The sequence below is a fragment of the Gekko japonicus genome, unplaced genomic scaffold, assembly GCF_001447785.1.
Source record: "Gekko japonicus isolate JY-2015 unplaced genomic scaffold, Gekko_japonicus_V1.1 scaffold79, whole genome shotgun sequence".
Classification (NCBI taxonomy): domain Eukaryota; kingdom Metazoa; phylum Chordata; class Lepidosauria; order Squamata; family Gekkonidae; genus Gekko; species Gekko japonicus.
Window position 1 is genome coordinate 125,127 of NW_015167530.1, and position 25,654 is coordinate 150,780.

Genomic DNA, 25,654 nt, shown 5'->3' on the forward strand with positions numbered 1-25,654 from the left:
ATAAATAAATAAATAAATAAATAAATAAATAAATAAGTGATTCCTAGTTAAGTGCAGAAGTGTGTTTATCAGTTTACACTATATGTAATACCAAACAGAGCTGGGAAATATGCTATGTTAGAGTGTGTTCCATGTTTTACTGTGCAGTTCTGTGCTGAATTACTCCAGTGTAAACCTACTAAAAACAATGGATGTAGAATGGAGTAACTCGGCATAGGGTTGTACTGTTAGTGGGTGGGGGTAGGTGGGATGCAGCCATGTATGAGGGGAAACCTTTCATGTCCCTTACTTCCTACACATCAGAGAGCCCCAATGTGCAGTTATGTTGATTCTGTTTCATATACTATCTTTTGAAAATTCTGTCCTTTTCATCAAGTTATACCTATTATGCCTTTTTCCTAGGCAGGAAATGACTACTAAGGCTAATCAAATAACTGTACAAGCCAGATTCTTTCTAGACAGATTTGTACTAGAAAACACGATTATTGATGCTTTCCCTTCATCTAATGTTGTTCTAAAATGAACAGCTAATTAACCTTTATTTCCATGCAGGAATGTGGGGAAATTAATTGTGGTTGACACATACACCCCAAACACACGGGATGTATGATGTTACCTTCCTCCAATGGCCAGTAGAGTTTTAAGCAGCAAAAAAGGGGGAAACAAACTCAACCAGAAATGTACTGAGAATGCCTCAAAGGTTGAGCTACAGCAAAAAAAATCTGTAGTAAAAGCAATATATTAATTATATACTGTACACAATAATGTAATTATAAACATAAGTATTTCCAGATGTGTGTCATCAACTAGCCAGTGCCACTGTATTTTATTGCTAGTTGATGACATACAGATCCTGAAATACTTGAAATTCTGTACCAGATTATATTATCAGTGGACAATTTAAGTGTGAGCGTAGTTACCATGTGACAGGACCCATGGTTTGCTTTATAAGCTAACATTAAATCACGCAATATATGAGATAACATCAGCTGGTCAGGGTTGATAAATATATTGTTTATTTTCCAGATGGGTGTCTAAAACTATGTTATGTACTATTGACCACTGAAGAGGCCAAAACACAAATGGTCTTGTTAGTCATTTGCTATTTATCATCAGCTTTGTAAGAAGGATTTATAATAGTTTATGTAAAACTGATTCTTGATTACTTTTAATGCAGCCTGATATTCAGGCCCTATGTTTTTAATTACATTATTGTGTACATTATATAATAAATATATTTCTTTTGCTACAAATTTGATACAAAGCTCAACCTTTGAAGCATTCTCAGTAGAGTTCTAAACCATAAAATTGGTTAAATTGCTCTGAGATTGGCTGTTCAAGGAACTCTCTGAATATCTAGCTGCATTCCCACCAGGTACACAAGGGAAATGCTGAATGATGTAACTCTGTTTTAGAAAACAAAGTTATTCTCTGTTCTGTACAGGGTCACCAAAATTGAGGAAATGTCTTTGTTTCTTTGCCAGTGTAAGTGCAATGAAATCAAATTTAAAAACTATTTAGCCCTTCTATTGCTACACAGTTGATGTTTATGGTTTGCATTAATTCCCCTAAATGAATGTCTTCTTGTACATCTTTAGATGAATATGAAAGCCCTGTGGGGCTTCTTTTGACACCCACAGGACTGTATAAGAGCTGTGAAAAGCTTGATGGATCTCTGCTCAATAGAACTGGTTAATGGGATTTTTCAGCTAGATCTGAATACCTGTGGTTTGCATGTTGAAGTACTTATTTGTTTGGTGTTAAACTAAGTGGTGGGTGCTAGCAGAATTTACTCATGGAGCCAAGTGTTAGCCTAATATATTTCAAATCACTTCAAAGCTGTCTGAATAAAGTCAGAGCTTGCAAGGGCTGCTGTGACCTAAACAACCAAGGTAAAAGTAATTCCCCATCACTTGAAACACCACTTGGAGCAGACTATGAGCAATTGTGACCACAATCCTATGCACACTTATCTTAGTGTAAATCCTAGTGAACTCAACGGAATTCACTTCTGAGTAGATCTGCCTAGGTTTGTTTCTTAGCAGGGCAACCCTAAACAGAAATAAACCCTCCTAAAGCCATTGGAGTAAATGGGCTTCAAAGGATGTAACTTGTGTTTAGAATTGCACTGTTAACCTCCCAGGCTGTGCCAAATTGGTGGGGTGGGGGGAGTATAGATTTAGTAAGAAATTCAATATAGTTTTCATTTGCCTATAAAATATAATAAACAGTTCCAGCTGTTGTTGATAAAGTCTGTTCAGAGAGCTGAGGTTTCCAGGAATAATTCTGGGATAGATTCCAGAACCTTAACAAAACAAAACAAAAAAACAAACAAAATTTACCAGGACAATTTGTGACAAAGGTTGGAATATGATGCCATAATCATATAACCGTCATTTTTACTGATGTTCCTGTAGCACCATAAAAGAAGAAGAGAAGAGAAGAGATTAGATTTATACCCCGCCCTTCACTACCCACAGGTGTCTCAGAGTGGCTTACAAACTCCTTTCCCTTCCCCTCCCCACAACAGACACCCTGTGAGGTAGGTGGGTCTGAGAGAACTCTGACAGAAACTGCTCTTTTTCAAGAACAGCTGTGCCAGAGTTATGGCTTGCCCAAGGTTATCCAGCCAGGTGCAGGTGGAGGAGTGGGGAATCAAACCCGGTTCTCCCACATTAGAGTCCGCGCATTTAACCACCACACCAAACTGGCTCTACAATGTAATATTCTGTAAAATCATTTGGTATATCATAAGAGAATCTAAGAGGTGCCGTACACACTTCTTCAGATACACGGAATCAGAAGTCACCAACCATTACATATAAGTAGAAGGTGGGGAGGGTGTTGCCAGGAAGGGCTAATCAAAGTCAACATGGCCCTGACCTGGATACCCCAGGCAAGCCCGATCTCATTGGATCTCAGAAGTTAAGCACGGTCAACTCTGGCAAATACTTGGATGGGAGACCTTGAAATACCAGAGGCAGGAGACGGGGGCAGGCTTTATTCAGCCTCTTCTCTGAATATCCTCCAGGGCCCCAGTAGGGGTCAAATACCAGAGGTCGCCATGGCTTCCAGGTGTACACACACACACAGACAGCGGATATATTTTTTAAAAATAAAATAACCCAAGATGCATAAGTAACTGAGCAATAAATATAGCTAAGATTGGATGAAGGCAATTGGTAAGACCTGTGAACAGCAGCAAATTAATAAAAGACTTTACAAACAGCTGCGAGAACTCAATGATGTCTGCATGTGTACTGAATTTAAAAACCCAATATTTCTGTTAAACCCTGGGGGTTCCATTGTCCTGAGTGTTGTAATAACTTGTAACTCAGCAATCTCCTGTTCTAGTCTGTTTCTGAAATTCCTTTGCCATAAAACAGCTACTCTGAGGTCCCCCATTGAATGTCCTGGAAGAATGACATGTTCTCCTACAGGTTTCTCAGTTTTGTGATTCTTGATGTCAGATTTGTGTCTGATATCTGGCAAGTGAGACAGGTGTGGCCCTTCCTGAGCAGGAAAGTTCTTGTCACTGTAGTGCATGGTCTGGTAACATCTAGTTTAGATTACAGCAATATGCACTATGCGAGGTTGCCCTTGCAGACTGTCCAGAAGTTACCATTGGTATAGAATGCTGCAGCCATAACATTGACTGTAGTGTGTCATAGGGACCACATCACAGCAGTCTTGTTCCATCTACATTGGCTTCTAGTTCTTCTGGGAAGAATTCAAGGTGCTGGTATTGACCTTTAAATCTGGGAGAATCAGGTTTGATTCCCCACGTCTTCCCATGCAGCTGCTGCCGTGAGCTTGGGTTAGTCACAGTTCTCTTAGAGCTGTTCTGGAAAGAGCAGTTCTTGAAAGAGCTCTCTCAGCCCCACTTACCTCACATTGTCTGTGTGGGGAGGGTATCTATTATGGGGAGGGGAAGAGAAAGGAGATTGTAAGCCACTCTGAGACTCCGAGTGAAGGGTGGGGTATATCCATCAATCTCCTCCTCCTCCTCCCACATGAACCTACCTGATCACTGCAGAAGCTGTGTTTCAGGTGCCCCTAACATCTGAGGCTAGATTGGTGACGACCTAAGAAAGGGCCTTAATCTGTCTTCCTCTGTCATTGTCTTCCCCCAGTGGGTGAAGACTTTTTTGTTACATTTGGTATCAACAAATAACAGTTAAAGGCCCTCCTCCCAAGTTTTGGTGTTGTGTGTTGCTCAGGTCTTGCAAACTGGGGGGTGGTGGTGTCATGGCTTCCTTTACAGAGTCAATCCATCTCATGTCATGTCTTCCTCTTTTCCTGCTGCCTTCAACTTTCCCAGCATTATTGTCTCCTGCCTTCTCATAATGTGACTCCTGTGACCAAAGTACAACAGCCTCAGTTTAGTAATTTTAGCTTCTAGGGAGAGTACAGGCTTGATTTGATCTAGAACCCACTTATTTGTCTTTTTGGTGGTCCACAGTATTGTAAAACTCTCCTCCAACACCACATTTCAAAGGAATCAACTTTCTTCCTGTCAGCTTTCTTCACTGCCCAACTTTCACACCCCTACATAGTAATGGGGAATACTACAATATGAATTATCTTGCCACTATTATTTGGCAACCAGCCCTCTGGAAGCAGCAGTTTCTGACACAGGGAGTTTGGCACAGTTAGTTATGGGTTTGAAGATGGAGCACATAATAATGATCCTACATTATTTTTCATTTTTGTCCCAGATAAATTATCAGGGCATCCTATATTTCAAGCAATGTCACTTAACAGCCAGGGCATACTGAGCATCTCCTTGTCACAAAAACGACCTGTCTCTGACTGTGCATGGACACATGTATTAAATATCACATGTGAATGCAATGCACACTGCATGCTGCTGTAGATATGGTGCCCGCAGAGATTTAGCCACAAAATTCAGCAGAGTTTATCTGTCCTCTCAGAAGGGAGGGGAGAGAGGCAGATTTATCCAAGTCCACAAGTTGTGCCAATTTAGTCCAGTAGAAAGTTCATATTATTGTCAGTTTGCTGTCTGATTACTGTCAATGGGTGTTATGGCTACCGTTTTGCCTGTTAATCTGATTAGACCCCAGGGTTTGAAGAAAGAATTCTAATTTTTTTTTTTTAGAAGCTAAGGATAGTCTACTTGATAGGCAGTTCACATGCATGCATGCATGCATGAGGTCTGAGATGAGCACTTGGCAAATTGCTTGTGAGAAGCAACAGTTGGGTGTTTCAAAGGCAGCTGGCTGCCAGCCAGAGCTGTAAATTGACTGAAGGTTAAGTACCCCAAGCTGTAATGGCTCTAGAGATCTGATGCTGGGTAGAGTTGCCAGCCTACAGGTGGGTCAAAAAAAAACTCAACAGGCTTCAGTGTGAATATAGAGAACAAATATATAACTCACAGAAGAAAAACCAACTGTCTGGCCCACCTGGGACGCTCCCCCCCCCCCAGGTGTGGTCCTTGCTTGAGAGCTGCTGGTGCCTGTCCACCCACTACTGGCACAGCATCAAGTCCGCCCATCTGCTGCACAAGCAGCAGGGGGAGGGGAATGAGGAACTCCACCTATGCCATGACTGTGCATTTGGTGGAGCAGAAGAGTGCAGTGCAGGATGTCATCTCCTCCATGACCAGCCTGCATGGGAAAGAGGAGCTCAGCATCAGTTCCAACAACTGGCTGACCCTCTCCCAAATGGTGCATGTCCTCAAGCCCTTCCAGGGTACCATTGAAGTGCTGTGCACCCAGACAGACAGCCTGGGTCAAGTCATCCCTCTCATTCCAGTGCTGCACCAGGTGCTGGCCTCCATACTGGAGCCGCACTGGAGCCGGCCGTTTTCCCATGGGCCTTGCAGAGGGCCTTGGCAGAGGGGTTGCAGATGGGCATCACCACCAGGTTGCATGCTGTCTGCAATAAAGGGGAGTATAAACTGGCCTGTATCTCTGACCCCCAGATAAAAGGCAGCATTGCTCTCCTGAATGCAGAGTTCATGCAATGGAAGCATGAGCTCTGCAAAAAAGTGCAGAGGCTACAGGATAACAGATGTAGCCAGAGGGAGGCAACAGCAGGTAGAAATAGGCTGAGGAGGAGGAGCTGCAGCCCAGCACCTATGCTTCAAAGAGCCCGACCAGGGAGAAGCCCCACTATTGCTTGTCAGTACTGAGCTGGAAGTTCAGCAGTGGCAGCGATGCCAGGCGTGCAATGGCAGAGGATTTGGCAGAGGTGATGGTGGGGAAGTACCTCTACAAGTCCCCTGAGATTGCCAATGCCAATCCCCTGAAATAATGGTCATGCAAGGCTGTCATCTGGCCTGACCTCTCTTACATGTCCATGAGCCCTGAGTCCACCTAACACCTAAATCCCAGCAGGGAAAGAAGTTCGCAATCAGGAGGATATAAAATGTGGGTCCTCACTCAGCCAAGGCACCCAGTAGCTAAGCCCCACTGCTCAGCATGAGCAGAGAGATGTGGTGGCTCAGAGCCCTGAGTCCACCTAATACCCAAACCCCAGCAAGGGAGAGGAGGTCACAATCTGGAAGGAATAAATGAATATGCTCTGCTAGTCTGCTTTTAACAAGTTCCCTGCCTCTTTGTGTAACTGTGAACAGCTGACAAATGAGAGGGCGTGGGGCTGAGCTGAGCATGTATATAGCTTTCTGATCTTATAGAGCAAAATGGGAACTCTTGTTATTGACAGCTAGCCAGTGCCTGTTAAGCTTTGGAGGGCTCCTACTGGTGTTCCCAAGCCTGGAGAATTCTGCTCCCCCTGTTGCCTTGGAATTTTGCAAACTGTTTACTTGAGCAGACACTGACTGGAAATGTATCCATCCACGAACCGCCACAAACAGCATCAAAGTTCATCAAATGTTCATGCTGAGTGCCCTTCCACGGACATCACTTCACAAACCGGCCAAAATTTGTGACAAACTTTAGTTAATGAACCAGTTTGTGCCCATCCCTAAACATCTATTTTCTTCCACTTACTCTCTGCTTGTGTATTTCTAAATAAACTTGTTACAAAGACACCATAAGATGCTGGCATTCTCTCATCCAAAGGGAATTATACCCAGTAGCATGCCTCTGGGACTCCTCACCTCTTGGGGAAGTGTGAAGCATGTAGCTATCACTCTAAGCTAAATATATGCAGTCCCTTTAACTTCTCGTCCTATAACTTTTTTTTCCTAGAATCTTATATTTGTAACTCTACTGAATTCTATTCAGGTTGTCAGCACTCGTCTTGGTCCTTCAGAGCTGAACAAATATTCCAGATTTGGTCTTACCTATTCAGAGAACATCTATTGTGATATATTGGGGGGGTGGCTTTGGAAATTAGGTAGGGTTGTACCTCTGTTCACATTCTTCAGATATCTGGCCAGTAGTTTCTAAACTGGGCTTTATAATTGTTTTTTTATTTTGTTTTTATATTGTGTTAGTTATATTGCAAGCTGCCTTGAGCCCTGCAAGGGAGAAAGGTGGCTAACACATGGTTTAAATAAATAAATAAAATATGCAGTTCCCAAACCTCTGTTTATGTTTAGAGTTCTAAATTTTGCCATCCTATGCAGAAGTATACCCATCTGAGCCCATTGACTTTAGTGGACTTAAAAGGGTATAACTCAGTTTTGAACTGCACTGTAAATCTTTCACAGAGAACTTTACAACAAATTCTTGGAACCTGCCATTTGCTCTATAGATCATACCATACTGCCCTAAGAACTGTTTCCTATGGATTTTTTTATTATTATTATTTTTTGCTTGGGAGGGGGGGAACCCTCTGTTTTCAGTTTAAAGGGTTTCCTGGACATTAAACAGATAAAAATGCCACAAGCTAGCCTGTGGCTCTGCACAAGCTTTCCAAGGTCACAAGATGATAGTACCTGGGTATGCCATAGTACCCAAGTATCTACTATCTGTGCTATGGGAATCTATGCTGTAAGCAGGGACCCACAAGGTACCTGCAGGGGCAGCCTTCCCATTCCCCCCACCATTGCTTTATTTTTTATACTGTCATTCCTTCTGTGTGTATGTCTGTCTGTTTTTTTTCTATTTCACCCACACTATCATTCCTTCTACTCCACCTCACTACTGGAATTCTACTGGAATTCCTTCTCTCAGTGCATCTCTTTTTTCCCATTACACCCATGCTGTCATTCCCTCTCGCCTGCTCCTCTCCCCCCCCCCACTCATCTACGTGCCTCCATTGCCTTCCAGAGTTTATGGGTGAGGGGTGGCCTTTCATCTGATTGCCTCCCCAGCCCCCTCCCCACCCGTACCTGTGGCTTTCTGGAGGCCCACAGCCTTCCTGGGCTTCCCTTCCCCTGCACCTAAAGGCCACTGCCCTGCAGCAACTTTGGCTCTCGCCACAGCTAGTGAGCCCTCCCGCCCATCTTGCCTGTACTGCTGCTACTGCCTCACCACCTCCCTGGGTCTCTCCTGGCTCCTGCCTCTCTGTCCCTGGAGGCCTCTGCGCCTTCACTGCCTCACCTTCACCAGGGCCACCTCCTCCTGGCCTGCACTTCGTCCCTGCCTCCATTGCCAGCTGCCTCTCATCCAGTCTGCAGCTGCCCTTTGATAGGCTGGGCAGCAGAAGCAGGCCCTTCGCTTCCACAAGGGCCCCAGTGTTCCTTCCAGCCCAGCCATGTTTTCCTCCAGCTGGACTGTCAGGAGCACTCTAGCACTGTCTGGCCCTCTGGGGACGCTTGGTCTGCCGCAGCAATGGTGAAAATAGCAGTGGCAGCAACAACATTGGTTCCTCCCCTCGCCCACCCACAGCACCGCCACTGAAGAAGCGGCAGTGGGAGGCCTGTCAGTGGCAGCAACAATCATTCCTTCCTCCCCCCCCCCACCCTCAGCAGTGCCACCTGAGTTGTTTGAGTGGCATTTCTGTGCAAGTGCGGACAAAAGTTCTGGGGGGGGGGGTTTCACTGATATTAAGTTACACAGGAATCACTAAGTGTAATTCCTATTATATAGAATGATGGGGATTGGGGGGGGGGGATTCCATGCTGAAATTCAACAGAATGTCCTCCATAGCTTGATTCTTATTTTACTCATTAACCCAGGTGCTGCATATTGTATGTGTGGATTCTCAACCATCACAGCAGCTGTGCGATGAATAAGTTGTCCTTTTATGTGCATAGATGTGGTTTTTCTCCCCTTTCCTCTTTCTCATGGGATGCATGCTAGAGTGATGCTGTGCACACATTTCTGTGCACCTCTATAGGTCTGCCTAAGAAGCCAATCTTATTTTTGAAATAGATCCCACAGTGTTGGAATTCCTACACAAGCCAACACAGATGTTGCTGTTGACTTTAATAACTTTCACCTGGATTCTCTTGTCTCTTTCTCTACATCTCTGAAAGGAGGAGGGGGCTGGCTCTCACGATTAATCATTATCAATGGCCATGGGAGATTTCAAGGCACTGAGCACATACCATCACAGAAGTGTGGGCAAATTACACCAGTTTCCCAGAGAGACTCCAGATTTGCCATGTCAGCACTTACTGGTGGGAAAACATCAGGATCCTAAGTAGTGGAGTCAGACCTTCATAATAATGGAGACTATCATACCATCCTGAGGATCGCTGCAATCCTGATGATTGCTAGGTCAGTGATTCCCAGATGGTAGATTAATATATGGCAAAGGGTTACCAGCACTCATTAGAACGGCTCTCAGTCTGACTGCTGGCAGCATGAGGAATTACAGGAGTGTGACTTGGGGCAAATGATGAAACCGAGAGTGGGTCATGAGAAAAGAGGAAATTCTCTTGGTAGAATTCGGAGGGAGGGGGGATTACCTGGACCTATCAGGAAAGAGCAAGGACATTTGCTATTCCCAAATGGAGACAAGAAGCATCTCCCTGCTTCTTCAAGCCATGAGACAATCCAGGAGTACTGATACCGGATTTAGTTTTCTTCCAGTCCTTGGGTACTAGATACATAAGATGATCTAGGGGCATCTGCTTTATTTACAAATATGGAAGCAAGTGGACTCTTAAAACAGGAAGCAAACCAACTAGTCTTGTATCAGACTCCCAGAAAACCACTGTTTCAAAGCACCCCATACCAAGGTTTGGCCAGAGTTATCAGCTAATCCCATCTCTTTAATCTCTGCCTGCCCCTCTCTAAATTTAAATAGCAAAACCACCTTCAGATTGATCCTTGGCTTCTTCCCACTACCTTGAAGGTGTTGCCTTCCCAAAATTGGGTATTATTAAATTCCAAGGGCTTAGGAGAGATTCCCATATATCAAGAATATTAAGTCCAGTTGTCTGAGGGCAGTAGTCAAATCACTCTCTCCTAGGTTTGCCAACAACCTGTAAGGGGGGGGGGGCTGCATTAAATAGAAGTTCAAATGTATGGAAATTGACAGGTGAGCCTTTCTATGGCATAAACGTAAACATCACCAGGTAAATGATATTCCATTAAGGCTCTATTAAGGGGGCAGGACACTTTTTTATACAGGTTGTTCACAACCCTACTGTGAAGAAATGCTCTCTCTCTCTCTTTTTTTTTTAGCGGTCTGACCTAAGTAAAACCTTTACCAGGAGGTTTTAAAAGATTTTCTCTCTGGGCAAAGAACAGACATGGCAGGGGAAGTCAGTTCAATTGTTTTCCAGAGTTACCTCAGCCCACCTTCATACAAGTACTAATAGATCTAAACAATGGGATGGTCAAGCTCCGCCCCCCCCAGCAGGGAACAGAGATTTGGAGGTATTAAAGACTAGGAAGATTTCAGGAAGAGACTTCAGAAAAAGCTTCTTTGACACAGCCTGACCTGGTCAGTGGGTGGGGGAAAGAGAGATGATAAAATTCCTGGGAGAAAGAAGGAGAGCTCTCTTTTGGTGCTGATTTTATTGAAGTGGACAGAACTCTTAACTGAGGTCTGGAGGAGGTGGCCATTGCCATGTATTGGCCTAAAGGAGGCTTGACAGTAATGGAACTTCTGTAAACATCTGGTGCCTTTCTAAGCTAAGGAGCCTGCCTTACATTTAACAAAAGATAGGGCATGTATAGAGGCAGGGACAGAGGAATTGCATTTTAGCCTTTTGTTTTGAATCCCTTGCTCAATCTGGTGCTCTGCTAAAAGTATGCTTGTGAATATTTTCTTTTTAACAAATGCTTTATAACTTTTGATCCTGGTAGTGGTTCTCTGTGCCACGTAGACCTCCACCATCTTGGACACACTATCTTAAAAAGGTGCGCCAGGAAGAAGGGGAGTACAGTCAGTTGGCAAGTGACTCCTCCCTTAGTGGTGCACAAGGCAGCAAGCTGTCTCATGGTAACCAGACTCTGGATAGCGGGAGACACAGAGGCAAGGCCTCAGAACATGGAAGGGAAGCTGGGAGTCCTGACCCTCCCAGTGGGCAATTCCTACAAAGGTCAGGTGATGGCAGTGGTTGAACTGAGAGGGAGAAAAGTCCCTCCAGTGTTGGGAAGACCCAGGCAGGCAGGGTGAAACAGGACCTGCAGGCCAGAGTAGGACTGTTCCACCACACCTACAATCACTTCCCAGAGTTCTGGTTCCTAAATACTTTTAAGCAGCCTGAAGCTTTTCCTTGAATCAATGGGTTAATGGAGGTGGGGAGGACTTTTTTGCATGGTGATTCATAGGCCGAGTTCAGACTGCCAATTTGAAGTGCTAGGGAGTCGTGGCAAAGAAGACCCGAACAGACCGGGAATAGCTTCTCCGCGATATTCCCGTTCACACTGCAGCGAATGAAGCGGGAGGATACCATGGAGGAAGCGCAAGGGAGCGTTCGCACTGTCGGCCCACCCCTGGTGGGTTGTTAGTGGCTGTTTCTGTGCTCCGCTGCATGCACCTATGCGCATGGGTGCATGGGTGCCTGCCGCGGCAACAGCCAGCGCCTATAATCAATGACTGCGGTTTATTCCTGCCTTAGCGGCCCTTGCGTTCACACGTCAGGGAACCGGAATCAACCCGCTCAACATACGGTTTGCTACCACTTTCATCTGGTACTTTTTAAACTCGGGAGGGGAGGAGGAGATTGGATTTATACCCCGCCCTTCACTTGGAGTCTCAGAGCAGCTTACAAACTCCTTTCCCTTCCCCTCCCCACAACAGACACCCTGTGAGGTGGGTGGGGCTGAGAGAGCTCTGACACAAACAGCTCTTTTTCAAGGACAGCTGTGCCAGAGCTTGTGACTGACCCAAGGTCACATCAGCAGGTGCAAGTGGAGGAGTGGGGAATCAAACCTGGTTCTCCCAGATTAGAGTCCACACACTTAACCACTACACCAAACTGGCTCTCCACACCAAACTGGCACAAGACAGCTTGAGTATGGCTGAGGGATGCCTGACAGATGTGCATGTGTGAACCCGCCCCTTTAATCTGCTACTGAAAAGCTCCTGAAATGTTTGGCTGCCGGGCCAAACTGCCAGTCTGAACTCGGCCATAGTGTCTGTTTGAAAATAAATATCTGTTTACCCTGAATAAGGAAACAGTATTCCCATCAGCAATAAATCTTTTTTCCCCATCTAGACAGAACTAGCCCATCAACAGTTTCCACTCAGACAATTACAGGCAGGAGTAATCTAAACAGAACAAGAATACAATGCTTATCCCCTAACATAAAGTTGATCTGCAGCAGAATCTAAAATAAATTAAACTGTCCACATGAATTGCAGCAGCTGGGCTACCCAACTATATCAATTATCCCCCCCCCCAACTCTTTCACTTCCTCAGTAATAATAGCACAAACAATTTAGAAGGCTTGTGCTTAAGTCCTAAACATTTGTCTGTTAGGTATTACAACCTTGCAGCATGTTTTCAATTCAGTTCTTAAGCTACTTTTCTCTTCCTAGTGGGTTTCCAAATTCTTGGACTGCTGAGACCTAGATGAACAGAACTCTCTTGAGTCTCAGCTACTGCCTTAAATACACTGTGGTTCAAACTCATCAGATGCTCATTCACCTTATGGATCTTCTCAGCTGGCCTGATTAACATCCAGTATCTCATGTTCCAGTTCAATACATCTCCCTTTCTCCCCCTCCCTCCTCGCTGGCTGCCTTTCTTCACCCCCCCCCCCTTTGCTTTTTAAACTGTGCCATTATTATCACTACCACTTAGTGGATTTTGCCCAGTCTGAAATCAATACATTATTTCACTTGGAGAGATCCCCCCTCCAGTTTGAACAGATGAAGAAGAAGAAAAATGGAAGAAACCCAACAGCACAGCTTGTAATCTTTATTACTGGCAAGGAGCCAGAGCCCAGTAGCATCTAACAAAATTTGAGGCCGGGCATGAGCTTTCATGAGTCAATGCTCCCTTCTTCAGATACAGCTAGAATGTGAGTCCATTGGTCCTTATACCTTGGAGAGTGGAATGATTTCAGATGCCATTTGACAAGAGCAGGCATTGGTCATGAGACAGGAAACCTAGGTCTCAATTTAGTCCTGGAGGATGCATTGAGCTTCATTATCAGTTGCAATTCAGCAGTCTCTAATTTTCACTATTCAAATAAATGAAATGAATGAGACTTGTCCATGTTAGGGGTTTTCTCCCCTTCATTTGTTTGGAATAATGCACATCCCTAATATCAGTTTCTTTGATAGGGTTGCCAATGCTGGATTGGGAAATTCCTGGGAAAGGGGTGGAGGCTCAGGAGGGCAGGGTTTGGGGGGGGACTCCAGTGGGGTAGACTCCACCCTGCAAATTTTCTTCAGGGGACCTGACCTCTGTAGTCTGGAGATCAGCTGTAATTCTAGGAGATCTCCAGGCCCCATCTGGAGGTTGGCAACCCTAATTTATCTGTCCCTTTAGGGTGTCCTCTGAAGGCCATTTCTAAAATCATGCGATCATCAGCTAACTGAACATTCCCAAGAGCAGTTTTGCTCTAGAAAATCTCTAAAGCAGCAGCTGCAGAGCCATCTACGGAATTACTCTGCTTATCACTATCTACTGCCTCTTCTGGTGCACAGCTGGTGTTTTCCAAGTCTGTGTTCGAGGCCTCTGAAGTTCAAAGTCAGCCTTGACTTTGAATAAGACTCTGAGCCTTTTATTTAAAAGCATTTTTTTTTCTTTTTGAATCAATAAAAGCAAGGCTGCGTAATGAGTGCAATAAGGTCCTCCAATGGCTGTGAAGGAGGCAATCAGCCAGCTTGCCTATTATATTTTTCACTGAGGAAACTAGCACAGCAGAGAATCAACAAGAGTGTGCTTCTTATGTGCCAAAATATGGTACTACTTGGAATTCATGTAGTGTTCACTCACTGATTTGACTTGCATGTTCCAGTTATACCCCCCTTGCTTTGTAGAATCCACTCATGTGTTTCAAATACATAAACTAACAATGCAACTCAAGATTTATTTTATTTATTACATTTTTATCTAAACTAGGGAGACCAGGTTGCTCCCTTTGGCAGGTAAGCTCCTGCTTCCAAGCCCTGGGTCCCCATTACTGCTAAGTGGAGCAGCAAAAGCAGGGGGGGGGGTAGGGACTGGCATTGTGTAATCCCGCAATGTCCCATGATGTCACTGGGTCACATGATGTTCTAGGAATTTCATAGATCTCTATGGTAAACTCCACAGATATTTAGGAAATTACTAGAGTATCACACAGCACCAGTTTCCTGTGTCTCCACCCCTTGAAGCTCAGGGCTGCCTAAATGGTTTTGAACATGGTTTTACCCTATTCTCCCTGTCTCTTCTCTATCTTCCCAACGACTGTGTGAGGTAGGCTGACAGAGCACAAGGTCACCCAGTGAATTTCATACTAAACAGAGATACAAAGATGGGTGTCCCAGGCCTAGCCTAATACTCTACTACTATACCACATTGGCTTTAAACTAACCTATGTTCTCAATCTTAACATTTACTCTATCTTGGGTACAAAGTATATCTTTATTCTGTCTTGGAGTTTCCCATAATACCTCAGTTAAGCTGCCAGTTCCCAATGGCAATACAAGACACCCATAACCTCTTGTTTGACTTCTCCTAATAAAATGTCTACTTCCCCTCGCTCTTAGTAGTCCGTTAACACATATTCCCACTATAATACAGGATTTAATAACATAATTATTTTCTCTTTTAACTGCATTTTCATCTGTTCCTACAGCCCCTTCTGAGCCCTGCATAAAGGAAACGCCTTGAAATGAGGGGGGCTGGAGTGAGAAAATAAAAAGGGGGAAATTGCTCCTCCTTTTTCTTCTGAAAATGCAAATCTACTGAAAAAAGAACTAATTTCATCCACTCAACCCTTCTCATTCCAGCCCTTCAACTCATATGGTTGTTCCTCTGGATGAATTCTAGAACCTCAGGAATGAGCTTTCCAGGGGGATTACAGGAGGCCACAGAACTGGAGAGGAACATGAGAAAACTCTGCAAGCCTTTCAAACATGGATGACAGGATCCAAGTCCATATATGCAGTTTCTTGAGAGAAACGAAGAATAATTTAAGTCGATACAAAGCAGACCTGCCTTAATATTTGACTGATGGCACCTTCACCTTAAAAATGCTTTTTTAAAAAAAAGGATGAATGCATTTAAATAGGACTTCCCAATCTATGGCCTATTATGCACAGGTATTTTCCCTCACTTTCACCGTGCATGTCTGTCGGGTTTTCTTTGTTATTCTGCATTGATTTTCCTTCCTTCAGCATTCAGTTCACTTTCTGGATGCTGTTTCCCCAGGTTTTCTGACAGTACTTTTGTGCTGATTTCCCCCTTGTTTTGCTATCAAGCCTAAGGTCATTCAAAATTCTACAGATCCCCTCAGATTTCTCCCCTGCCCTTTTGCTACCCCTCAAAGCTCACTACCCGCAGGGCAGAACCAAGGCAAGGTGCAGCAGCCTCCTCCTTCTCTCAGAGTCTTTCCCTCTTCCTTGCCTCTGCCATAGCAACCTGCTAGGAAAGCCATCAGCCTCTCTCCAGCTGGAAGGAGCCTGGAACTGCACTGTCCCAAGAGAATTGTCTCCTGCTGGGCAACAGCCCTTTGACCACGGGATGAGCTGGGGCTCAGAACTCTGCCACTTTTGCCAGGAGGACTCACTTCCCCACACCAAAGTCTGGGCTCCCTGGAGAGAGAGTAAGAGAGCACAGGAGCAGTGGGGGTCAGGTTGGCCCATGCAGCACTTGGCAGACAGGAGTTCTGCCCCCTTGGGTGCCTCACAGTGTCCTCTCCCTCCCAAGAATTAAAGTACCCTTCATTGCCCCTTGCCCTCCAAAGTTTCCTGCCCTCACTCCATGGATATTCTTTGCCCCCAAAGTTAGCAAACATGTACAAAGAAAGTAATTTCAGGGAGACCTTTCAATCCATTAAGATACTAATAAAGTTTTCTATTTCCTTGTCTCTTAATAACACAGAAAAAGGAGGAACTGCAGAGAAAACAATATATTTTTTAAAAAAACCTGCCAAGATCACAACCAGCGCAGGATCAAATTAGACAATCACAGAGAAAACCACACGAATTTGCAAGGAAGGTCAGGAAATTAGCATTACTGTGCATAATCACAGAAGAATTTTTACCCTATTAAGATCATATAACGCTTTACCCTCAGCTGTATTGGAGGCCAGATTTACTAGATCACTGAGGAAAAGTTGTATATGTGGGATGGGAACTGATGAAACATTTGAACATGTAATTTTCGATTGTAGTATATATCATAACATTAGGGAAGTTTTGATTAAGCCTATTGTTAACTCCTACCCAGGTCATAATAGAAGGATACTTTAGTCAATTATGCTGGCAGGTGATAATCAAAAGCTGACTAGGATGGTTGCCAAATTTGGTTGGTTGGCATACCGAGCTAGGAAAGAGATAAAGAAGTACAGAGAGGCCTAGATTTTAATTTCTGATCTTAATATTAGTTTTACCATTTCTGTATTTTAAACTTTTTGGATTCCTATTTATAATCATAGATGTTATTATATTTTATAATCTTACTGTTCTTTTATCAGTTATTTATCTGCCTCCTATTGTATTGATTGTTGGTCTATGACCGTAATAATAAATGTGTGTGCATTACTGTGCAGCTGCCCTTGGGCATTAGTGAAAATATCCCCCAGTTTTTTCCCCCTATTTAGTGGCACAAGACTAAAAAAGCTCTCCAGAGCTTCTGCCAAAGGACTCCTCCTCCATACAAATTGCACGTTGCCAACAATCACAGCTTGCAATGCCAGTGTCAGTTAGTTCTACCATGCATTCTGTACACTAAACATGTTTCCCCACATTATGAAATCGTGTGACTCCCACTTTTCACAGTAGCCAATAAAACAGCAGAGAATCCATTAGTGCGCAGCAATATGGAAAATGGGGCTTCGCAAGTGCTTGTCAGTTTCAGGAAACGTCTGGTCAGTTTCAACAGTGGGTTTTCCCCCTTTTCCTGTATTCCTTTCTGTTCCCTTTCATTCAATGAACTAACACTAAAATGCATGCACAAAACTTGAACCACAAGGATTTAAATGGAAGGTGCTTGCTGGACACTACTGTGCAGCTGCGATACAGCAACTGCATAATTTTTTTAAAAAACTTTGGATGCCACCCCCACGTCACAGGTGATGTTCCACCATGATTTAGAAAAGAAAATTGTAGCTGCAGAATAAATAAACCAGAGGAAAAAGAATGGTATGGAAAGCAGGGACAGAATTCAAGATTAAAGAAGTCAAGATTAAAGTCAAGATTAAAGGCTTACTGCTCTGAAAATCTGCTGTAAGAGGTACATGCATAATGGGCCTATCTTGTGTTAAAACCACTGCTGGTCAACTGAGTGAGTTGAGGGTTGTTGGATTTGGATGGGACACAGGTTAGGAGGTCTGCTGGTTAGGCAGGGAGTCCATTAGGGACTTCCGGTATTTTGAAGATAGGTAGGGTTTGTGTGTTGTTCATGTCCAAAACAGTTAAAAGTTAAAAACCTTTCAGATCCTTTCAGCTGGGATCAATCAAACAAGAAATCTGCTTTGTATGTGTTTCACACTTTCTCAGGCTTTGTATGTGTTTAACACTTTCTCAGGTCCCAGCTCTCCACTGACTTTATTACTGTACTACCGTGAGAGCAGGAGAAAAGAAAAACACACCACACGTATAACTGAAATAAACTTTTTTGTTTATTGTGCCTACTGTGTGGTTCCTTCAGGCTCATAACAGGCCATAATAGTGAATGCCAGGTGGCACCCAGAACTGAGGCATTGCCCTAACTGAAGAACAGAAGGCTAAGTGATCCCCAAAGCCTTAATTCTAAAGTATTTTTTACAAAGAAGACTGTAGGGTGTAAAAAAATTGTCCATATTTTCTAAGTCTAGAGACAGGGTGTGGGACCTTCAAAAATGCACACCTTCCCATCAATATGGTGTGCAAATATGATTTTCAAAAACTATCGAAGTTTGAGAAAGATCAAAGCAAAGCAGGGGAAACCTGGAAAATGGACAATTAAGGGATAATATTTATTTATTAATTAAAGCATTTATAGCCCACCTTTCCTCTTGGTTCAAGGTAGCTTACAATTATAGTTAAAACATCCCCAGCTAAAGTGAAAGATGAAATAACAAGATTCAAATCCCTCTCTCCTTAAAAGGTGCCTGCCATTCAAACCCCCTCAAAAGCCCTGTCAAACAGGCAGACCTTGCAGCACATCATGAGGATCTCCAAAGCGGAGGTCCCTCTCACCTCTCTAGGAAGCCCATTCCACACAGCCAGAGCTATGATGGAACAGGCCCAGGCTCTGGTCGATGCCAGATGTGTGGATGCTCCCAACAAAGGCATAACCTCCATATGGAAGCAACCATCAGGTATCACACAGCACAAACATTTGTGGCCTCTTTTCTTGGAGATTCTTAGCATATACAATGATTTTGTCTGGACATGATCTGAGATGGCCAACTGGGGACCTTCTGTCTAGAACCGGCACAAGAAGCAATATTAACTAGTCCCAGGCAGATTTCTATTAATCCCCATTGTCAGTGCAACTGAATGCAACCTGGAATGCTTCCCCGAGGGGCAGAGGACTCCCTCATGGAGAGTAGCCAGAGGTATGCAGTGGGAGGAGGGTATTGGTGAAAATCACACACACTCTTCAACTAAAATTTTCTGTGGGTTCTTGCCCCGGCCTTATGTAGAAAGTGCACTGCATTTCAGAGATGCATGTACTCAACACATTGGGCTACTACATTCACATTTCTTTCTAATGAACCATTTCACAGCAGCTTTTTAGAGATCTGCCTTCTTGTTCCTTCTTAATCTTACTCTCTGTTCTGGCGAATTAACTTCAGTATGGAGGCTAATAAATCATCATGGATGGAGTTTATGTAGCAAAATATTCTTACATCCCCGAGATACTAAAGAAGGCCTGAGAGTTTAGGTCATCCTTGGATTAGATGGTTAAAGGTCATTATAACCTCCCCCCCCCCAAAAAAAAAAATCAGCAGCAGTTCAAAGCATAGTATTCAGTTTCTTCATATTGAACATTATGGCTCCCATAAGAAAAGTAAGACATCTAAGACTGACAAAACAAAACCATTTAGGTTGTTTACAGTTGCGGCTGCCAGATTCTAATGATAAGAACAGCAGAACCACCGGGAATTTTTGATGTCATAATATTTTCTAGGAAACATTTATGATATTTATGAATACAGTGTTATATATAAAACACAGAGCCTGGGGTGGAGCTGCACCTGATCATTGTTTTTCCACCCCAATAATAATGCCCTAGAAAAGGGAATGAGAAATGACATGACAACTCAATGCATGACTCTCAAGTGAATAACTGGACTTCAATCAAAAGGAAGTATAATAACCTTTTACAAATCAGTGGTCCACATTCAGCTAGATGGGCAGCTAGGAATTTACTAACAGCAATCCTGAACCACACCTAATTTGAAAATTCATTAAAACCAAACCAAACAAAATTATTTCTGTCACTCAGGTGTGGGGGGATGCCTTCCAGTCTGTTATTTTGGTGTCTTATTAACTGGTTTCATTTACTGGGCAGCAGGAAGTAGGAGGAGCAACAAGAGGAAACACTTATCAGATATTTGCATTACAGGGATTTTGTCCAACCAAACTGGATAATTCAAAATGTCCTTTTTGTACACAGTTTCCACTTTCTCAATTATCTTTCTTACAAGCTTGAAGAAGGGTTCTTTAAAATTCTATATATGTGTAGGTCCTGTTTATCTATTATCTGGGACTGCATGAATGACGCGCAGACAGGCAGAGAAAAGACTTTGCTTGTATTCACTGGAAGTGAAACAGGAAAGGCTAGGGATGGGAGACAGAAGCTATACCTACACATTCCCGCTACCTAGGGTTGCCAGTTCTGGGTTAGGAAATATTTGGAGGGTAGGACCTGAGGAGGGACCTCAGTGGGGTATAATGACATAAGAGCAATGCTCCCTCTAAGCTGCTGAGTCTTGTGAGCAGAAATTCTACTTTGTGAGCTACTGGCATTAAAGTTGTGAGCAAGCAATTTGGCTACTGCATAAATTAGTTTCCTCTGAAGCCATCCTTCCTGAGCTGAGACAAACATGTGTGAGCCGGAGGCTAAAAAACTGTGAGCTAGCTCACACTAACTCAGCTTAGAGGGAACACTGCATGCTAAGAGTCCACCATCCAAAGCAGCTGTTTTCTTCGAAGTAACTGATCTCTGTCTCCTGGACATCAGTTGTAATCCCAGGAGATCTCCAGCCAACACCTAGAGGTTGGCAACCCTACCACTATCACAATAATTAGACTGGATTAAGCAGCCTACCTGCACTTCCTGGCAAATAGGCAGACCAAATTGGGGAGGGGATACACTCACAGAGGCTATTTCCCCCCCCCTGCAGTATTTATTTATTTATTCAGTATATACTCCACCCTCCCCACCCAAGCAGGCTCAGGGTGGCTTACATATGGATAAAAATATAAATAAACAATTATAACACTCACAAAACCTTCTAAAAACAATCTCATAAAGTGCTAGCAAGACATATTAGGGGGTGCATGCAGATGTTAAATAGCATCGGGGAAAGCACAGGAGCAAGACATATAATGAATACTTAAAGATGACGGTAACATTCATATTAATATGTTCTGTGGTCTGCCTTGCTCGTCAACTCCTTGATCTTTGTCATACATACGCAGCAGCCCAGGCTATAAACAGTGGAGCCAGGGAACAGTTGTTTATCAGTTGTTGTTGTTGTTCATGGTGGTGGTATTGTTGTTGGTGGCAGCTCCCTAATCAAAAGCCTGGTGGAAGAGCTTTATCTTGCAGGGTCCCTGGCCTCAGAAAAAGGAGACAAGCCATTGTAAGGCAGACCCCTGAACTCTCGTGTCGGCGAGGTGGTGGATCAGTAACTGATGGCTGACCATATTGAATGCTGCTGACAGGTCCTACCCCAATCGAGATACCTCTGGAGGTCATCCATGAGGGTGACCAGTGTTGTCTCCATTCCATGGCCTGGATGAAAACCAGACTGGAAGGGATCTAAAATGGAAGCATCATCCCAAAAGCTCTGTAGCTGAATTGCCACAGCCCTCTCTGCCATTTTGCCCATGTAGGGCAAGTTGGAAACCATCTGGTAATTTGCCAATTCAACCGGATCTAAAGATGGTTTTTTCAAGAGAGGTTGGACCACTGCCTCTTTAAGTGCCCTATGGAACAGTCCCTCAACAAGTGACTTGTTGATTATTTCCCTTAGGGTACCTCGAACCCCATTGTGGACAGCTTTAATTAGCCACGACAGGCATGGATCTAGACAGCACATGGTGGGACATACAGCCAAGAGCAGTTTGTCAACCTCCTCTAGGCTGAGCGGACTAAAATGATCCATAATCTGACTCAAAGACGTGCATGGAGCCTCGAGTTTCCTTCCATACAACTATTTAAGAGCACAGTATATTAAAAAAAATAATTTGCTCTACATTGCATGGAATCTCTTCCAAGCACTGCATGTTGGAAATTTTTAAGGAAAAAACCTCAGTTTTAAAAAATATTTATTATGAATTCTAAATAGGGACAGTGTTTATTTTACAACTTCTCCAGGGAATGGCCCACATTAAGGACAAAAGAGCTGCAATGCATTTTTAATGCCCTGGACTATCCATATGAAGCCTGCTCTTCAAAGTACCACCCAGAAGATAATGCCGTTCTTTCAAGAGTTCAGATATTTAGGATTTGTTTATATCTATTTGTTCTTCTGAAAGGCTGCTTAGAAAGAAAAGCTGTGGAAAAGATGTGGTTATGTGAGACAGAAATGGGAGAGGGGAGAAAGAATTGTTTCTTTAAAACTAGAACAAGCTGTTTATTTGTGTTTTAAGCATTCAGAGTGCTCCATCATTAGTGGTTTTGGCTTGAAAGAGAGGAAACAAACTTCTACAGTTCTCATGATGACAGCGTATCCACATTTCCAAAAGTGGAATTAGGAACTAATGTAAAACTTACAAGGAAAGTTTCAGCATGTGGAGGTGCTTTCTTCAGGCAGTAGGAGCGTTTCCCCACACTCAAGATACTTTTCTGAATTGTTACTTGACAAGCAGGAAATCTTCAAAAAAAATACTTGCCATCGGTCTGTCCAGTGCAGGTTCTGGCATCATACTGGAAGATGCCATTGCTGTTTATTGGGAGCCAGGTTCCAGAAACAATGCCCACAGAGCTATAAACATCTACCTGTCATGGGGTGGATGCAGGGGGCCTACTCCGTGGAGGGATCGGTCACCTGCGTGGATGTGCAGTCCCATCCATGACCCTTCCCTTATCCATTATGCTTGCAAAGGTGGTCATACCAGCAGCTGCATGTGGAGGAGTGGGGAATCAAACAGGGTTCTCCCAAATTAGAGTCCGCACCCCTAACCACTACACTGAACTGGCTCCAGCAGCTAAGCCACAGACATGCATCTACAGACTTTTGTAACACTTAGCCTCTGTGACATTTAACTTTCTAACATGGAGAGCAATCCGTGAATGTTTACTAGGACATTACTGTGTTTACTAGGACATGGGCTGCTATCCTGTGAACATTTTGTCTGTTGGGGATCCCGAAAGGAGGGAGCAGCAGGAGGGTATTGATGAAGCAACAAGGACCTAGTGGACACAACAGGTATGGGGGCCTCATCCTGGCAAGACTGCAGCCACAGAAACAGCCACAGCCACCCAGGGCATAGGCATGATTAGCAGGTCGGCCAACTTACCTTGTGGAAGAAGGGAGGAAGCATCCTGGGACACCATGGGTGGTTGCTTCTGGAGTGGCCCTGGGGGAGGTGGCTTGCCTCGGTGGGCTGGCATGGCCCAACAAGGAGTGCTGGACCCCTTGTTGGACCAAAGCCATTGGCATAAAGACCTGTCATGACAGTGAGGTTCGACTGACAGCTGACAGCACTGCAGAGCAGATATAGTCAATTTCAGAAAGCATAGCCCTGTAGAGCCTTGCTAGGGCCATCCGAATCCCAGCCAACCCAAGGAATATTTGGGTATGCAAATAAGGGGTTCCAACGGCAAACAACAGTGGCAACTTGGCAATGTTGGCAGCAAATAGCACTAGCAATATGTGCATCGCCCTTGCAGATGGCCCTCCAGCAGCACGGCAACCATGACGGTAAATGCCATTGCTGTTTATTGGGAGCCAGGTTCCAGAAATGCACTAGCATCCCGGCGTACAGTGCCCACAGAGCTATGAGCATCTACATGTCATGGGGTGGGTGCAGGGGGCCTACCCCGTGGAGGGATCGTCACCTGCGTGGATGTGCAGTCCCATCCATGACCCCCCCCTTATCCATTATGCTTGCAAAGGTGGTATCACAATCGTCCAGTCAGAGGTGCAACTGACGCATGGCTTAACTGTCTCACCTGGCGGAAATTCCTAGCTCTGTAGTCACTGTCATCCCTTCCCCTTTTCAGGGGATCTTAAGCAATGTGAAAAACAGAACAGCTGACAGGGGCTTGAGGTTCCCAGGTGCACACAGCCACCATGGCAGCAACCTCGCTGCCCCTGCTGAGGAGGAGGAGGAGATTGGATAGGAGCGTTTCCCCACACTCAAGATACTTTGCTGAATTGTTACTTGACAGGCAGGAAACCTTCAAAAAAAATACTTGCCATTGGTCTGTCCAGTGCAGGGTCTGGCATCATACTGGAAGATTTTTTTCTCTCTTTCTGTTCTGTGTGTCTTGGAAACAAGAGGCTGCGGTATCCCTGCCCCCCAGTGTTTTATCCTTGAAGAAAAGAATATGTTTTTCTTAGGAAGGCTCTGGTCTACTTGTATGGACTTTTGTAACACTTAGCCTCTGTGACATTTAACTCTCTAACATGGAGAGCAATCCGTGAATGTTTACTAGGACATTACTATGTTTACTAGGACATGGGCTGCTATCCTGTGAACATTTTGTCTGTTGGGGATCCCGAAAGGAGGGAGCAGCAGGAGGGTATTGATGAAGCAACAAGGACCTAGTGGACACAACAGGTATGGGGGCCTCATCCTGGCAAGACTGCAGCCACAGAAACAGCCACAGCCACCCAGGGCATAGGCATGATTAGCAGGTCGGCCAACTTAGCTTGGGGAAGAAGGGAGGAAGCATCCTGGGGCAGCAGGGTTCCATGGGGGAAATACCATGGGTGGTTGCTTCTGGAGTGGCCCTGGGGGAGGTGGCTTGCCTCGGTGGGCTGGCATGGCCCAACAAGGAGTGCTGGACCCCTTGTTGGACCAAAGCCATTGGCATAAAGACCTGTCATGACAGTGAGGTTCGACTGACAGCTGACAGCACTGCAGAGCAGATATAGTCAATTTCAGAAAGCATAGCCCTGCAGAGTCTTGCTAGGGCCATCCAAATCCCACCCAACCCAAGGAATATTTGGGTATGCAAATAAGGGGTTCCAACGGCAAACAACAGTGGCAACTTGGCAATGTTGGCAGCAAATAGCACTAGCAATATGTGCATCGCCCTTGCAGATGGCCCTCCAGCACCCAAGGTCATACCAGCAGCTGCATGTGGAGGAGTGGGGAATCAAACAGGGTTAGAGTCCGCACCCCTAACCACTACACTGAACTGGCTCCAGCAGCTAAGCCACAGACATGCATCCACAGACCTAACCAAGCTCTGTGTTCAATCCATACTGTCAAGCAGACTACCCTGTCAGTTCTAACACGAGAATGGGGGCATGTTGTGGGGAGGTCTGACGCTTCTTTGGAGGGGGTAGCCTACACAGGGCCGGTGGTGCCCCCACACACCATGGTGAGGTTCAGGCATCATGGGTGGGCCGCCACTCTCCAAAGCAGCCATTTTCTCCAGGGAAATGATTTCTGTAGCCTGGAGATGAATTGTAATTCCAGGAGATCTCCAGGTCCCAACTGGAGGCTGGCAAACCTCAGTTCATGGATAAAATCCAGGAAAAAAATATTTATTGAAATTAGCATGTCTTCTGAAAAGCTACCTAAATTGGAGGAAGGCATCAAACTTTGCTGAGTGGAGTGGTAGGATACAGGCTACCACTATTACCCTGCTTTACTCTGTACTGACATCTGTGACTCATAGTAATGTGTAATTCTGAAATATCTAAAGGGGCTGCCATGAATCCAAGAGAAAGTGTCCCTGATCATATCTCTTCTTTTATCTTCCTCCATTATGGACATTTTGTTCCTTTTCTTATGCAAAACTTTATTTACCACTCGTCTCTTTGTCTCTTTCTCTTGCCCACCGTTCATGAAGACACCCGTTCCTTTAAAGCCCTCTTCCAGT